The sequence below is a fragment of the Protomyctophum parallelum genome (genome assembly GCF_964188405.1).
Source record: "Protomyctophum parallelum genome assembly, chromosome: 8".
In the NCBI taxonomy this organism is placed as follows: Eukaryota; Metazoa; Chordata; class Actinopteri; order Myctophiformes; family Myctophidae; genus Protomyctophum; species Protomyctophum parallelum.
Window position 1 is genome coordinate 14,807,174 of NC_139703.1, and position 19,283 is coordinate 14,826,456.

At 41.1% G+C, this 19,283-nt stretch overlaps 1 protein-coding gene across 1 annotated transcript in view; it reads left to right on the forward strand.

The window, feature by feature from the left end:
• The window catches only part of bsnb (bassoon (presynaptic cytomatrix protein) b), a gene marked incomplete at both ends in the record, with an annotated part of 83,136 nt that overhangs the window by 26,943 nt on the left and 36,910 nt on the right, over positions 1-19,283 (forward strand). The window lies entirely within an intron of this gene.

Sequence of the window (19,283 nt, forward strand, 5' to 3'; positions counted from 1 at the left end):
CCCTACTATAGAGTGTGCTGAGGATATAAGGAGTTCCTCCCAGTCCCCAGTTAACCCCTGGGGTCAAAAAACCTTAGGTTTCGTTTTTGGCTACAGTAGGTGGCCCAGTCTTCATCCAATCAGAATTGAGAGGGGCCTTCCGCCAATCATGATTGAGCCTTGGTGTGTGTGCTGTTGGTCTGTTGCGTGTCCCCCCACTGTAGTGCGTGCATGTGCACATCTTGTTACCGGGGCGGACCGGGGGGGGGGGGGGGGGGTTCCAAATCACTGAATGCTCCTTTAAGACAAATATTATCTCCACAGTTATGTATGCAATGCATTACACTTTAATGTATGTACTGTAGGTGCCTCGATCTTGTCTCTCTTTCCCCTTCTGTTCTTGTCCTGACTCCTGAGCTGAGGTTCCTGCTCTGAACTCATCACTGAGCAGCCTCCCCTGTGTTTGCATGGAGTGGAATCTATGGGAAATAAGGGCTTATCAATTGTGATGTAGATCAATTTGTCGTGCTGACATATGCTCACCTCATAAAATCTCTTAGGTCAGCCTAGTGTATTTTATAATCCCGTACCTAAAGCATCCCAGTCCTCGATCTCCCAGTGTTGGAATACAGCTGGCTAGAATATGGGCTTTAGAGTCTAACTGAGTCACGCTGTGATTGCCTGACTGTCTAAAGTTTAGACAGTCAGGCAATCACAGTGTTTAATTATGCAAATCCTATGCCCAATTGAATGATAGCAGTAATAACAGACTTTCTGCAGAGCGTTGTTGACTCTTTAATGGGTGAGCCTTGTCTTCTAGAGGCATCTGGTTGTCGCATTCTCTGGCAGTGGCTATCCATACCTCGTTATGGAAACAAAGAAATATTGTATTTTTAGGCATCATCTTCATGCTTGGCTACGGTGAACCTACAAACATATTTTATGCTGATTTCCAATGACCATAATTATTCACTCAATGACCATTTTTCTTTGATATCACTTGGGACCTTTGCTGTGGAGGCTGTATGATGGATTTCCCTCATTCACCGTACGAATTGCCATTATTTTATTTTTTATTTTTCTGCCTTTATTGATAGTTCTAGTGAAGATGGACAGGAAAGAGAGACGGGGAGAGACGGTCGTCGGAATCAGGACTTGATGACTGTGATTAGAGCCTGGACCGCTAGGCCAGCAGGCACCCTAAATGGCCATTATTGTTGTTCACCTCATTCTTCCTCTTCCTTACTCCCAAACGGCATATTTTACCAAACGTCACGTCACTTGGATGGCGCTAAGTCGGCTCAAGTGGACTTCGCAACTTTCGGCATGGTGACTCGCTCGCCTAAACTCGCTCGGCGGTGCCTCCCGTGAGTCAACTCAGATAACTGGACTAAATGCAGTCAACATGTGCATTTGCCTTCAAGGCACATGTTGACATTTTCACAGTATGCCTTTTGGGGAGCGAGACAGCTGTCCACCTCAATACCATCCAATAATTTCTCAACAATTCCCATTTGTCCTTTATTTGTGTCACAGCCATAGCTGTGACCCATTTCTCCCTCTTTTAGTGAAGGCATGGTCCATGGTGACAAGGTTGGTGGTTACTTCCAAACACTTGGCCACCAGTATTTCAACCTTTCCCCAGCAAACCTTCTGAGGGAACACACACAGTCTAATTTGCACACCTTTAGACAGTAATAAAGCGGCCTAGGTATATTACGAGGCTCTTTGAAATCTGCGCTAAGTGAGAAATGCAGTCAATGATTCAGCATGCTGGCCAGTGGCCACCTATTGTATTAGCATCCGTCGCATAGTAGGTGACCAATTTATAGACTTATGCATATTGCATATCTGTCAAGCATTTGTATTTACATAACAAACTGTCCACATTAGAATAAATATGGTGTTTGATTACTATGCTGCATACAAATATTATTTAACCTGCCTACCATAATTGTCCTTCTTAATTATCTGCATACTGCTAGCAAGGAATTGAATGACAATTACTGTCATTAAAATTAATTTGGATCAAATTAGATGGCCAATATAGCAAGAAAATGAAATTTTATTTGTCATTGACAGTTGCTGAGAAGGGTTGCCATTGTGTCAGGAAGTGGGAGGGAGCGGGGGGGAGGAGCAGCAGAGAGAGAGAGAGAGAGAGAGAGAGAGAAGAACCAGGGATAATGAGGGATAGGTGGTTATTGTTGTTACATGAGATTTTGCATTGATTACTGTGGAAATTCATGAAATAAGATATACATGCGTTTTCTGAATGTTTCCTCCTTCATGTTGCTTCTCAAGGAGGGAAGGCAAGCAATGTCAAAGTTCTGAGTTTGGCTGTAAATAGAACGGGTGTTTTTTCATATTTGTATTCATACTGCATCTCCCCCCCCCCCCCCCCCCCCCTTCTCTCCCTATTTCCAGTTCCATCTATAGTGTTCTCGTTTGTGAGTTTCACTCTGTACGTTAACATTACATTTCTCAGCAGTCTCAGTATTATATAATAGATTTCATCCCTTGTTTCTTGATATGGCAGCGATTTGTTCGACTGCCTGGACTGCTCATGCACAGATCATCCGACTATGCAAGTTATTGTCATAATGACGTAGAAACTAGTATACTGTAGCACAGTGGTTATAATGGGAATTGGATCATATTAGTACTTGGACTGAATCTTTCATGTAACTGTACTGTAGAAGAAGTGCAGAGAAACTGAAAATATAACTCATCAATAATTCAGCGTAAAGAGAACATTATAAATAGTTCATGAAATGTGGAACAGGCAGAGTGCTGTTGGACTCCTCGTGTCACATAAGGCCAGTGTGTATGTGTGTGTGAGTGCATGCGTGTGTGTGTGTGTGTGTGTGTGTGTGTGTGTGTGTGTGTGTGTGTGTGTGTGTGTGTGTGTGTGTGTGTGTGTGTGTGTGTGTGTGTGTTTATGTGAGTGATAGAGCATTTGAGACGATATAAAACTAGGAGTTCGAATCCTATACAGGTTAATAGTTCATTAAAACGAAATAAAAAAAATAGAGAAGTAGAGAATGACAGAGTTACCATGTGGGGGTCCCGGGGGATCCCTAGAACATCCAGACCCCCAGGATCGCGCCCAGGGGGCCGGGCCGGTTCCGGTGTGCCGCCCCGCATCCGAAACGGTTGAGAAATGACAGAGTTACCGTGTGGGGGTCCCTGTACTGTACTGTACTGTACTGTACTGTACTGTACTGTACTGTACTGTACTGTACTGTACTGTACTGTACTGTACTGTACTGTACTGGCACACCCGAAATCATCATATATACAGTTGTATAATACACAATATGTGTGTGTGTATTTGTGTGTGTTAGGTTGTGCACAAATGGTGAAAAACAACCATGCTGTTTTCGTGCTCAGACCCAGCCACCCACCCAGCCACACACATAGCTCTATAAGGGAGTGGTTGCACCACTCAAAAAACTAATAACTAAAACGAAATAACAAAATAAATCATTATTAAAAAAAAAAAGAAAACAAGGCTTTACAAAAACTAAAATAATAACTAACTTGAACTGTATGAACTAAATCATGCAGAAACATGCCCTTTATTTTACTATAATATTTCATAGGCTGCTACATAAACCTATTTTGGCTGGATATGAAATCTTCCAATTATATGTCAAAATCTTTCAAAAATCTTCAAAGGTAGCAAAAATGTCAGATCTACAAGTTGATAAGCTATTTTAGCAATTTTGGAAGATGTGTGACTGATTCTGCCTATGACATGCCCAAAATAGGAATGTCATGTGGCATGAAAGTGCTTAATTGTGAATACATTTCTAAAATATGTTTTTTTATTATACACAGTCCTACTTTTTCTCACTTTTATTTTATCCAGACTAATATCTCATTACAATATGATACAAAAACTAAACTAATACTTTTGGGAACAGTGTTTCCAAAAATTAGCAGAAAACATACACTGTGTTTTAGGTTAGGGATCCGGGCGGGGAGGATGATCTTTGTCACCGCACTTGCAACTTCTCTAGTACAGCAGTACGTGTTCCTCAAACCTTTTCATGTCAAGGACCCCCAAATGATTAGGCCTATGTATTATGCCACAGAACTCCATCTGAAAACGTTTTGTGCCAGAGATCCCAGAAGAGAAGATTGTTTTTTGTTTGTTTGTTTAAAGACTTTTTTTGCACAAGCACAATATCAGATAGATTACAGTGTCACAAGCTCGCAGCGCTGTGACACTGTAAGCTTATCTATCTGATATTTTTTAATAGAGAGTATGTGGAAAATTGAGAATTCATATAGTAGAGACTAAAAAAAAGGAAAGAATAAGAAAAAAAAAAATATATATATATAAAATATAATATATATATATACACTGTATATCAGTATTGATAAGTTAGTTCAATAATGTCATGTCTGTACCATTTACCTTCTCAAAGGAATGTGCAAATCCATGGCAGAAGGAGAAAAATAAGCAAAAACAACAGGGTTTCAGCCCTTCTGTCTTGAACACTTAATGACTGGCAAGGGAGCTATATTGTCCTATAGTTAATTCTGCCAGATTCCAGTGATGTACGTGTCAGCATATTGTTCTAGGAATCATCTTCCATTTCCCTGGCCAGTCCTATCTCACTGGCATGGTCGCACAGACAGTTGTGGTCTGCCAGGTTAGCTGGCTTCTGCTGTGGTAAATAAAGATAATAATGGGGACATCATAGTAAGTAGTAAGTACCTCGATCCATTAGTTGTCCCTGCACAATTACTGTCATGTTAGAATCTTCAGCTGCAACACTAAAGTATTACCAACAAACAGACACACAGAGGCTACAGAATTGTAGCAGAACCTTTAAATACATTTAAGACAACATTTAAGGTAATTGCTTTATCTGAGACGTGGTTGAACGAAAAGAAAAGTCTGGTTGATTTTAATTTGGAGGGCTATGAATTATATTATGCCAATAGGACTAACAGGAGGGGTGGGGGTGTAGCCTTGTTTGTTGATCGTGACCTAAGGTGTAGAAGGGTTGAAGATATGACAACTATAATTGACGACTTAATGGAATGTTTATCAGTGGAAATAGAATTAGAAGGGAAGAAAGATATTGTTGTCATGTGTGTCTACAGAACACCTGGGTCTAATGTAGAAATGTTCAAAGAAAGACTGGAAGAACTAATGCATGGATTAAATGAAAATAAGACATGTTTAATTTGTGGAGATACCAACATAGATCAAATCAGGGCATTGAATCATAAAGCAACATCAGATTTTCTGGACACATTATATAGTAGAGGGTTTTACCCCTTAATTACCAAGCCCAGTCGAATTACGACAACCAGCGCAACATTGATTGACAACATTTTTATCAATGTATTGGAGGATAATATTAAGAGTGGGTTAATAATAAATGACATAAGCGATCATTTGCCTGTATTTGTAACTTTCAACAGTCAAATAAAGAGTAGGAGAGAGGAAAATTGTCACAGATATATTAGGGTAAGAACGGAGGAATCAATAAATAAATTAAGAAATGACCTCTTAAATGAAGAATGGAAAGTGTATGCAAAAGGGGTAAATGATGCATATGAGTCATTTTTGAATCGTTTTCTATTCCATTATGATAAACGGTGCCCATTAACACAATGCAGAAATAAGAATAGGTACAATAACAAGCCCTGGATATCAAAAGGTTTACAAAATGCATGCAAAAAGAAAAACAAACTTTATAGAGATTTTATGAAATTCAGGACAAAGACGGCTGAAAATAAATACAAGGTGTATAAAAATAAACTGGTAATCATAATGAGACAAGTAAAGAAAGAATACTATAACAAAAGGTTAGAAGATCTAAGAAAATCTTAAATCAGGTAATCGGGAATAAAAATACATCCACAGAATTGCCCACTTATTTTACTAATGACAACAAGAGAGTGATAGAAAATATAAATTAAGTGGTGAATGAATTCAATTCTTTTTTTGTTAATGTAGGGCCACGCCTGGCCAATTCCATTCCACAACATGCTGGGCAAAATGAAAATGATGAAGGGGGAAGTAGAATAATTCAGTCCATGTTTCTGGGAGAAGTGAGTGAAAATGAAATTAAATCAATTGTAGCTAAATCAAAGAACAAAACATCAACTGACTGTGATGGGATAGATATGATCATTGTGAAGAAGACTATTGACTGTATAATTAAACCTTTTAGTTATATCTGTAATCTTTCTTTTAGTACAGGAGTTTTCCCAGACAGGATGAAAATGGCAAAGGTTATACCACTTTTTAAAACAGGAAATAAACATGAGTTTACTAATTATAGACCAGTGTCGCTGCTTTCCCAGTTTTCTAAAGTGCTTGAAAAACTGTATGGACAAAGATTGGATTCATTTATTGAAAAGAATAACTTACTGAGTGAGAGTCAGTATGGCTTTCGGACCAATCGGTTCACAGCTCTGGCACTCATGAAAATAAACAATGAAATAACAACAGCAATAGACAATCATAAACACACAATAGGGGTCTTTATTGACCTCAAAAAAGCGTTCGACACAATTGATCATACTATTTTAATATCCAAATTGAATAATTATGGGGTGAGAGGTGTAGTTCTAGATTGGTTAATCAGTTACCTTCACAACAGACAACAATATGTACAGTTGGGGGGTCTTAAATCTGATTCTATGAAGCTTGAGTGTGGGGTACCGCAGGGTTCGGTCTTGGGACCTAAACTTTTTATTTTGTACATCAATGATATTTGTGAAGTGTCAAAGTTAATGCAGTTTGTTTTGTTCGCAGACGACACTAATTTATTTTGTTCAGGGGATAACCTAAAAAGTGTAGCAGAAAGTATTACAAATGAAATGGATAAATTAAAAAGATGGTTTAATAAAAATAAGTTATCATTGAATTTGAAGAAAACCAAGTTTATGATTTTCTCTAATATGAAAAAGGATGAAATTATTCTCTCTATAGATGGAGTGAATATTGAAAGAGTGTATGAATTTAGGTTTTTGGGTGTTATATTAGATGAGAAATTATCATGGAAAAATCATATAGCATATATAAAAGCCAAGGTGGCAAAAAGTATTTTTATTTTGAACAAAGTAAAATATGATTTGGATACGAATTTATTGAGGATGTTGTATTGTACACTGGTTTTACCATATTTTATTTACTGTCTGGAAGTATGGGGCAACTCATTCAAGAGTAATATGACTCCTGTAACTTATGTTACAAAAAAGAGCGTTAAGAATCAAGTATAAAGAAGATTTCAGAGCACACACCAATAGGCTTTTTATGTTATCAGGTGTTTTAAAAATCATGGACTTGGTTGAATTACATACATTATTGGTGGTGTTCAGAGCGAAAAACAGATCATTACCAATACAGTTACAGAAGTCATTTGTGTTTAGCTCAGAGGATGAGGACCATAGAAGAAGTTTGTTCTCTTGTTGAGCTCTATGTTCTTTTGTCTTTGTTGTTCCTTATTTTTTAGGGTTAGGGTTAGATGTTTTATTTTTTTTATTGATAGGGGCAGGTATAAATAAGATTTATCTTCTTCCTGCTCCTTTTCTTTTCTGATGTGGAATATGTAAAAAAAGAAGTAAAATGAATATAATCATGTAAAACCATGACTGAAATGAAATAAATAAATATGAAATGAAATGAAATGAACTGTAACTGTATACAGAACTGTATACAATTGTAAATTTCGCAAACAGAGTGCCCACGCACAGCTCACATGCTGGTGCTCACACAGTCATGCTTACACTTGCATGCATACACAAACACATACACACGCACACACACCCCAATGAGTAGCATGAACAAACTGACATACGTGTGCTGCGTGCATGCGTACTTGCTCTGCATGCACACCATTTACAATTTAGGCTCTTTATCCAGAGCGACTTACAGTAAGCAAGGTGAACTGTGACATACATCAATATTGCCAAGAGACAGTGTAGTGATAATCTAGGATCATAGGTAAACCAAGAATAGCATCAGTCTAAACTATATAATATCAAGAGATTATAATTTGTACATTTAAACTATAGAAAATATAGGATGCCAGTCAGGTAAACAAATTAACCTGACATCTAAATTTCATTTTTACCTTTGCAAGACTGCATGTTTGTCAAGGCATTTATACACACACCTGCGTGTGTGCGTGCACACACACACACACACACACACACACACACACACACACACACACACACACACACACACACACACACACACACACACACACACACACACACACACAATTAGTAACAAGTAAATTTTGTATAATACTGTTTGGATAGAATATGACAACACACAGGTTTTATTGTACAGTACTGTTTGTGGGTTATACATGATCATTCCCGGCAATGTCTTCTTTGCAAGATGCTGCGCAGCAAAATATCTGACCTTTAAAGTTCTGTGTTTATTTTTGAAATATTGCGTCTCGTAATTGGGGCAGCGATGTTGACACAGCTGAATAATCACATATGCCCGTGAGCTATACATGATTAAAATGTTTTGAATACTCTGCACGTGAAGATGAATGATTAAACTCAAACAAGTCTTTGCTGGGGAATCTCCTTAGCACTTGGATTTCGTTTTTCCAGTTAATCTGGGTAGAGAAACGGCTCCAGAGTGCTGCACTGTAGAAGAAATTATGCACTGTTGAGGAAATTATCCTATACCCGTTATGCTCATGTCTTGAACATTTTACGTAACATAACAGCTCGATATGAACAGGCGGGTGATACACTGATGCACTGGAATTACAAAGCCTGATCATACTTTGTTGCGCAACGGTGTCGTGGGTCAGAAATAGCCAACCTTCAAGCTCACAACGTGTCATGTATGCATCACATTGTGAGCTTGTAGGTCTGCTATTTTCGGAGTGAGACACTGTCTTGCGACAAAGCATAAATTACGCTTCACTGGGAGGTTGGCACAGTCTCTCTCCCCCTCCGGAGTCCCATGCAATGCCAGATGGCTGCCGGCACCATCCATCCAGGCCCGCCGTGCTTAGCCTGGCCTCCCAAAGGAGGTGATGATTCTACACCAACGCAGAACTCACCTCAAGCCAGGCTCAGCAGCTTGCATACACGTTTAATATTTCCATCACTTCACATACTTATCAAGTACAAATGCCAGCAAACCCACATAGAGAACCGGGCTTAAAGCCACACAGGAACTCAAAGAGTCACACTCGGATGCATGCCTACTCATGTACTCAAACACACTTGTCAATGTGCACGCATGCATGCTGCCTGTGTGATAACAGATCACATGTAATGGAATTACAGTAGTTACTAGTTTGATTACAGGAGATTGGCAATTGAAATATGTAGCGTTAAAAAAAAGAAATAAATTATTTACTTGTTGGATTAGAGAATATACACTGTAGAACAAAACACTGTCTTGTACAAATGTAATGTGATTAATAGCTGATAATTTCGAATGTTCTTATAATAATCCTTTCTCATTATGGATGTACAAATAGCAGCCTGTGAACTGGAATAAACATCACACATACTAGACTTGCGCACATGTCACACACGCACGCACACACACACACACACACACACACACACACACATGCGCGTGGTAGGTAGAGTGACATCATCTCTGTGGAGAGATCATCTTCCTGTTCTGTTCTTTCAAATGATATGATTGTACGGTGTGATTCTATCTGCCCTCTGCAGCCCTGCTCTAATGACACAAATGAAGATGTAATCATATGTACGAATTGCATCTATTACAGCAGGGTCGTCAATCGTCATTTGGGGTCCCAGGGGATGGCAATTGCCACCCCCTAGCATATGCAGTTAACCTAAAATTCATATTGTTGTATATGCATATTTTTTCCACCTCTGACTTCTTCTCTTCTTCTGCCTTCATGATCTGAGGCATTTTGTTAAAAACAGGCCACTCCTTCAAACTGTAAGCCAATGTTAGTCAATCAGGATGGAATATGTTAGTCAATCAAGACAGAGCCGTCTTGATTACATGACTAGAGATAATGTGTACCAATTGCTGTGATGTTTGGACAATATCAAAATATAAAATATAAAATATAAAAAAATTGTTTAGCAAAAATATGCCTCCTGGTGGCTATAACAGGCCGATTTGAAATACGTACTTGGCCTCCAGGTTTGTGTGTGTGTGCAAAGTTTCACGCTGATTTGTCCAGCGGTGCCGGAGATTAGCCGCTCACACACAGACAGACAAAAAGACAGACGGACACTGGTGAAAACATAATCTTGACCACGCCTTCTGCCTGGTGGAGACAATAATCACATAACTACAGAGAGAGCCCCAAATAAATGTGGATACCAAGTAAACGATCAACATAACAAAATTTGTCTAAAAATAAAAAATAATTGAACTTTGAACTATAAGACAAAGGTAAACAATGAACCTAGTATCTGATAACATTCTAACTAAATAACATTCTTAACATTTGTGGTTGAGAAAAACAAATCTAAGAAACAAAAACATTGTTACAATAGTAGACATAGACACTCGAAAGAAAAGGTGGCAAGCGGGGCCAGGGAGAGTGAAGTGCTAGGGTGGAGAGGTGGAGTCTGAAGAGGTGAGTCTTCAGATTACTGTGGGAAATTGGGAGTGAGTCTGCAGTCCTGACTGCAATGGGGAGTTTATTACACTGTCACACCGTTTAGGAGCCAGGAGGGAGACGCATCTAGGATGTGTGGAGCATTGTCCAGGGTTTTTTAAGGAAGGCTTGTACGGCATTCCTTTGTTATCTGATTTAAGTGAGCTGGAAGGGCTGTAGGGCTTGGATCATGCCTTGAAGGTATGGGAGTGCCAACCTTGTAGCCCAACAATGTGTTCTGTACTCGGGTTGGACAGCAGCCGGGAGCCAGTGAAGGGAGCGGAAAAGGGGGGAGATGTGAAAATGTTGGCTAGTTGACCAGGCATACTGTGGAATTATGGATCTCTTCTATGTGGATGAGCTAATAATCTTTGTGTGTGTGTGTGTGTGTGTGTGTGTGTGTGTGTGTGTGTGTGTGTGTGTGTGTGTGTGTGTGTGTGTGTGTGTGTGTGTGTGTGTGTGTGTGTGTGTGTGCATGTTTGTGAGAGTGGTGCATGCGTGTGTGTGTGTGTGTGTGTGTGTGTGTGTGTGTGTGTGTGTCCCCGACTGTCCGTGTATGTGTGGCCATGTCTTGTATGTGACTGTCAGTAATTTATGTTGTTCAGAATATGAGTGAGATGATATGTAAACTTGATGATATCGCCACACCAGGTATAGAGTTACTATTTTACATACCGGTAATCATGCACCCTATGTCAATGTCATATTCGGTCTCTATCCTTTTATTACTCTATGTCTATGGTCTTGACAGATGCCTCTTGGGCGTCTCCCTAGGGAGGTCTTTAGGGCACGTCCAGTTGGGAGGAGGCCACAGGGCAGACTAACCAGCTTGGGGAATTAGATCTCCACACAGGCTTTGGAATGCCTCGGAATTCCCCTGTTATGCCTGATTTATACTTTGTTTTTCTATTTTTGGTCAGCGACTGCTGCACGCAACTAGCATAACTCAGGATTTAGTAACTAATGTTGCCCCGGAAGTTGAAGCAAGGGAATTATTAACTGAAATGTCCGGATAAGCGGATGAAGACAAAGAAAAGGGAAAATCTTTTGATTAAAAAATATATATATATTTGTTTATACGTAAACCATTGGGGAGGCTGGGTCGCCTGAGTGAGGGGTATGATGTTGCGAGACCCGAAACCCCGTTGACCTCAGGATACATCACTGAGGATACGTCCCATTATGTGAGACGTAGGAGGGGCCCGGACAGGAGACAACCCACAGAGCCTAGTCCCTCCATGTGCCAGAAGTGTACCTCCAAGCCCTGGCAGAGTAGTTCTGGAGTAGTTCCAACGGATTGTGTGCCCCTGGTTTTTCCCTAATGGGACTGATTGAGGGTAGCTACTGGGACGTAAGTCGGGACTTGATCACTCCCGGCTGGGTAGCCTGAGTGGAATGGAAAATACTTTATTAAGAGTGAGGCTGAGTGAGGGGTATGATGTTGCGAGACCCGAAACCCTGTTGACCTCAGGATACATCACTGAGGATACGTCCCAGGTGCATCCATGCGATGTTTTTTGTTATAGTCGTGACCTATTAACATTCGCGACCCATAGATCGGTGGGTCGCGATTGATGGCCCATTGTTTGTAAACCACTGTAAATTATATTTTTAGTTTGAAAAAAATCCTACTTTCGGTTGTTGTTTCCTTGCATGTATCTGTTTACCTGACTGTTTCTGACTGGATGGATCCATGCATGCATTCCTCTTCTCTCCCCATGTTTCTTCACTTTTCTCCCTCCGTTCATTCGCATTCCTCTGCTTGCCGTGGTAGGAGACTGCTTGCTGTTGACACATTGATTGAATTGGCAATTACTGCTGGCTGAATTGCTCACAGCTGACGATACAACGCAAAGCCCTTTGCCTTCTTGATGCAGTGCCTGCACTGTTGATTTAGCAGCAACAGCAGATAAAGTATTTAAAACCCTGTGCACATGAGACAGAGCGATTGTAAGAGGTTAATCAGGTTAAAAGATAGGTGGATTGAGACAGAAACAGAGAGAGAGATCTTGTATGTAGAATGACCCAATAGCTGACGCGTGGTGTTGGGTGTTCTAATCCTCGTTGAGGGAGTGTAGTGATCCCCTTGAGTACCACGCTTAACCCCAACACACAGCTGTAATGATCCTCCCACACAAATTAATGCCATTTGCGAATACTAAGCTTCGTCGGGTGATTAAGCCATGAAACTACCCTCTTGAATTTGTCTGATGGCACTCCGTGTTTACACTCTCAGTGTGAAATTAACACTCCGAATTTGGCCGTGCATGTGAGAGACTGAGATTGAGTGAGAAGGAGCAAAGGAAGGTTTTTGACTCGAGCATAGCCTGGTTGCTATGTTTAGCATTACACAAGGTGCATTGACTGCAAATTCCTGCAGCATTCTTTCTGACTGACAAGACTCGATCAGCCAGTGGCTGGTTTGGAGAGCTTAAATGGCGCCCTCTCTCTACTGTTGGGCCTTTGTGCTTGGAAGCAGGCAGAGGGCTCACCTTGGGCTTCAGCCTATTTATACGTTTCATCATGCTTCATCAGAGCTTGTAGGTCTGCCATTTCTGGCTCCTGTCTATCAGAAACTGTATACTGTACTATACAGTATGTAGGTTACCTTTTCAAAAAAGGTAAACTTCGTAAATCGCACATCTCTGTCGGGAGGCAGACTTTCATCTCTCTCTCTGTCTGGGGTCGTATGATGACAACAGTTTTTAGGGGTTGATACGTGTAAGACAAAGGGAAGGGATATTCTAAAGCAGGGGTTCTCAACATTTTTGGCTGGGGACACCCGAAAATGCTTTGGTCATGTCTCGCGACCCCCGCCTCGCCCCCCCTCCCCACCACCAATACCATTTGATCGCTACAATAACCTTAATAATAGAGAAAATACATCATACTTAAATACTGAAAACAGATATAATCATTAAGGAAAGTTTATGCATGCAATGTGTACTATGTAAACTCTAAATTTACATTGTCCAGCCATTCAGCCATTTTTTTTAAATAATTTGAGGACCCCCCGAGGGGTCGCGACCCCCAGGTAGAGAACCCCTGTTCTAAAGTATTGTCATTACATCGTTACAGTGCAACCAGAGTAGACAGGCTATATTGGCCATATTCAGATCGCAGCCTACACAACACTACATACATAACAGTGGAAATAGAGCCTCCAAACAGACTCGGCTGCTTCAAATCAACAATGGAGAGGTGGGGCTTGGCAGACAGTGCAGCATGCGAGTGTGGCGAGCCTGAGCAGTATGCCGAGCACATAGTTGGCACCTGCCCCCTGTACAGAGCTCCTTCGGAGGCCGGCCTCTTCCACGTGGGACCAGAGACAAGGGCGTGGACATTTGAGGATGATACACGAAAGAAGAAGAAGACCGCAGCCATCTTGCCAGCATGGTGATACCTAGGTGCTACAGATAGATACTCCACTGTTACACTCTTAGCTTACGCATGTCTTATGATAACTACTTTTATATATGTAATGTATGCCTTGATTTTTGTTATTGCTTAATGCAAGTCGCTCTGGATTAAGAGCGTCTGCTAAATGCCTAAATTGTAAATTGTAAATTGCTACTTCCCATAGACAGCCCATTCATCCAAACAGAAAAGTCCTATATAATTATATCAAACAACGTCAAAATCACCAACATTACGGTGGATTTTTATGAAACAAAAACGTTACAGATTGGAAGAGGATAATTCAAGCTTTCCCTACAGCTGCAATGTTGGTGATTTTGACGTTATTTAATATAATTAGAGAGGACTTTTCTGTTTGGATGAATGGGCTGTCTATGGGAAGCAGCACCTATAGGTATCACCTTGCTGGCAAGATGGCTCCGGTCTGAATATGGCCAATAGAGACAAAGCTTTGTACATTGAACACAATGAGTAGCACAGCATGTTGTCATCACTAGGACAAACAGGACATTACCAGAACAAAACTGCTTCACAAGAGCAATGTTGGTTTGACTAAGAGATTCGCTGAAACAAACAAAAGAATCATGCACATAGATGAACAGCTAGCTACTTTGACAAGTTTGCTTGTGCCGGCTAATTGAATTTTCTTGTTCCAGTACGTCCCATGAGCCGGAGTGAAATGAGCTTTGTAATTGGCTAGTCAGTATACAGTAGTGTAGGCTACAGTATTTCCCATATTCCGGATTCGACAGATTGCGCCCAATAGGCTAGTTTGTAGCTGTCCATAGCTTCGCGGGATCAGTATCACATTGCCAGGAGGTACAATTTCTCTGCGATAAGTAATTCACAAAATGACATACAGAAATGCAGAGCAGCAGTTGTCAATGACTGATTAAAAAAAGACAAATAAATAATCGAGGTCTTTATTGGCCTCTGTTCACAATGATCCTCCCAGTAGTTTTCGAGATTAGTTGCGGACAGACAGACACACAGGCAGGTACAACGTCTCCGCTTGGCAGAGATAATGAATATTGTTTTTCCTGAGGTGCATGGAGGCATAGGATATAGCAGTGATATGCAGCACAGGTCATAAGCTGACCTGGTGCCTATACAGCCTACTGGATAGAGTGCCCCTCAGTCTTATGAGCCACGGTGCACTGCAGGTCTCCATTTTTCACGAGATGTCTTTAAGGTCAGCCTTGGACTGTTCCAAGCCCTATTTGCCCCATGTGATATCAGCTCCTTTGAGGATGAATGGCTATCCGTGGAGCGCAGCAACCATATTGAACTGAGATTACCCCTCACAGCTCTTTTTTCAAAAAGCCTTTTCGCTTCTCTACCTTGTGAGTGAGCTTTTATCACCTATTCAGAACTCGTCATCGTCAACTATAGCGCTAACTAACGAGCTCCAAGGGCCTGTGGTTGCGCTGTCCCCCACTGTCGTACTGTCTGTCTGTCCCCCACTGTCCCACTGTCTGTCTGTCCCCCACTGTCCCACTGTCTGAGGTGTCCCACTGTCCCCCACTGTCCCACTGTCTGAGGTGTCCCACTGTTCCCCACTGTTCCACTGTCTGAGGTGTCCCACTGTCCCCCACTGTTCCACTGTCTGAGGTGTCCCACTGTCCCCCACTGTTCCACTGTCTGAGGTGTCCCACTGTCCCCCACTGTCCCACTGTCTGAGGTGTCCCACTGTCCCCCACTGTCTCACTGTCTGAGGTGTCCCACTGTCCCCCACTGTCCCCCACTGTCTCACTGTCTGAGGTGTCCCACTGTCCCCCACTGTTCCACTGTCTGAGGTGTCCCACTGTCCCCCACTGTTCCACTGTCTGAGGTGGGGTGGAGGATGATGCTGAGTCGCCATGTCTTAACACATCATTTCACATTTCACATCTCTTGTGCTCGTTTCTGTCTGTTCCTGTCCGCAGCTCCTCAGCAGTGTTGCTATGTCCACTTATTATTATAAGTGACGTTGGTCTTGTTGTTCTGTAAAGTCACTTATAAATATTGATAATTGCGGGTTCCGTTTTTTGGGGCTTGTTTCTAAACTGTAGTTGCTTATTGGGCTTAATGCTTCCTCAAATGAATGTATAATTGTCCACAGACCCCCCCCCCCCCCCCCTTCTGAAAATATGTTGTTTTCTGTGTAAATAGCAAAATCTACAAGGCGTTGTGGTGTGACATGTTGTGAGCTTGTAGATCTGCTTTTTAATAATAGCTAATAGCCATATAGAGTATATAGAGTGCTCATGTGGCCTAGAGTAAATTATTTTGTGCTTGTTTATTAATCTGGCAATACTGCTCCTTAGACATTATGAGCTGGCGCGAAGGCAAGGGAGTGTGTTGGACGCCTGATGCATTTGGAGTGCAGAGCAATTGAGCAAATGATGAGTGACGCAAACACGAGATTAGAATGCGTTGTGTGGAACAGAGATATGTTATAACATACCACAAAGAAGTTACTGGAACAAAAGAACATAGCCAGAGAGAAGAAGGAGAATTATATATTATAGAAGTGCAGGGGAGTGAGAGAAAAAGTAAGAAACATAAAGCAGATACACTGATGAAAACCTTGTAGGCCTATTTCATAAAGATAAAAAAATAATCATGAATTAACGTTGGTGCTCATTTTATACATATAGTCAGATGATGTTGCAAAAATAGCACTCCAAGCTTTTTGCAAGTGGTTATGTCTGTCTGTGGATTAATTCATATCCGTGGGGCATGCATTCCCAACTTGCATTGTTCCTTACTTGCATAATTTCCGAGTAGGCCAGTGACAAATTTCACATTCGGGTGGCTGCAGCCAGAGGCTATTTGGGAGTTCTTGGCATGCGATGGCCGTTGGCAGGGCAGCTCTTCTCCTAGAGGCTTACAGTGTTGAACCTGTAGAACTAGGGATGCACCGATGTATCAGTCGATATTTGCTGTTATCGGTCAATATCGGTATCTGCAAATAAAACTGACATTAACCGAGTGCAGTAGCCGATATTTATCTGTTGGTAAGGATACATTTTGGTTATCTGCAGCCTACCAAGCTGTATAGATTCTGAACATTTATTTCTTGTATTGAAGATGTATTTCTTTCCCTGGCACAAAAGGGGGAAATAAAAACAACAAAAACGAAATAAACATATATCTGTGTCGGCTATCGGCTAAATTGTTATTTTAAACATCGGTATCGGCCAAGAATTTCCATATCGGTGCATGCATCCCTACGTGGAACGCATACGTACCATTTCCAAAACAGATTAGTGCCATGTTCTACCCACCTGTATAAAGAGAGTCTTTCTGCCCATCTAGGCCTGTATAGAGGGAGTAGAGCTGTTTTTCTGGCCACCTATTAGTGTATACAGAGATTAGAACAGTCTTTTCTGCCCACCTATAGTGTACAGAGAGTACATCAACAGTCTTTCTGCCCACCTACTAGTAGTGCCAGTGTATTAATCTGAGTTGCCAGAAGTTCTCGCATACAAAAGGGAGTAGAATAAGGATTTCTTTAGTTGGATACTTGCTTTTATGTTTGAAGGCTGCATTCCGCAAGCTCTTCTCGACGGAAATGAAATATTAATAGGTAGATTAGCACTGGCACAGCGTCTCTGTAAATGGTTAAAGACATACTGTACAGCTTACGACTCAGTAGAGATGTGTCTACTGTGTCTGCTTGCTTCATTTATCACCCCTGACAAGCAAGTGTTTTCACCTCTTGCACCCATTCCATTAACGCTAATGGCTGATATGGCCACATTGCAAACTAAATGAAATGAGCATATTTGCTACAGGCTTATCGTCGTTAAAGTCAATGTAATTTATTTTTTGTGATGAGTGGAACTGTACCGGTATGCTAATAGCACAAACTATGAGCTAAAGTTATTCACTAGAGCTCTGACAGAACACAATGGCGAACAACTCAACTCTAAATGTGCTCTATAGCTGTCAGATGTAAACTAGAGTCTCAGTACTGTGGCAGCGTCTCGCATTGTGACCTTTTTACGGTTACCAGTCAATGACAGGACATTAATCTTTACCGAGACTACAGCTGGGATATAATACAGACTTCTCTATTAATCAGATTGATGTTCCTCTGTGATCAATGTTTCAGTGTATATGTTTTGCTTGATTTAATATTGCCCATGTGTGACATATTATGTTTTTCTATAATATTTATTGAATAAATCATAAGGCACAAGCCTACATCACGTTTACTTATTTATATGTCACCAGTGTGTCATAATTGCCATTGCATGGAATAAATTACTTCACTCTTGACTCTTCAATCTATCTTCTATATCTGTCCCATGCACGCACACACGCACTCACGCACGCACACAACACACATACACACACACGCTTTTCTGTGAGAATTTTACCGATCTGTACGTCTTACAGTACAAGAACGCACTGGTTAAATACGTTTCATACGGCTAGTGAAATGCTCAGAGTCTGACTATTATGTAAAAGAACCTCCACAGCCCAAGTGATGATTAAAGGCCTGCAAGAACTGAGTACAGTGAATGAGGCCGATAACAGGAGTATGTGATGAAGGGAATAAGATCGATAAGACATTTATCTTTGCATTGCCTTTGTTAGAGGCTCGCCGACTATTTGAGGATGATATGCAGTCCAGTGACCGAGACGAGATATGGGTGCAGCCAGCGAGGAATAAATACTATTTAAATGACTGTTAAGTGTGTGGAAATGGGGGAGATATTTAACCCATTTCAAACCCGGGAAAGTTTGTGTCATTTTAGATTACATTTTGTTCTTAAAAATAAATCTTAGACATTTTGAGAACTACTGATTTAGAAGGCATTTGTAGAATCGGCCTCAGGTCTTAATGGGTTAAATACCCTATACGATATGGAGTGAGTGTGTGTGCCATGCACGCGTGCAATTTAAGGATGTGCTGATGCAAGCACATAAGACATTAGATGACGAAAATCATCTGTATCACTTGTGTTTATTTAACGCTGGCCAGATGGTGCTGCTCGAGCCTGTTTTATTTAAACTTGGTTGTGCGCTCTGAGGCACACTTAAAATAGGAGATCTACAAGCTCACAGTGCGTCGCAGTATGACGCATCGTTAGCTTGTAGATTGGCTAAATCCGATGCGCAACTTAAGTATACATCACCCTTCAGAAAGTTGTGCCTGAAGCCTAATGTGCAAACCGTCATTGGGTGGCCACTACACTTCACAACCAAAATACACTGCTGAGGATGGCACCATGCACACGTAATACATGCATACTGTAGAAACACATCCCATCATCATATACTGTAGGCCTA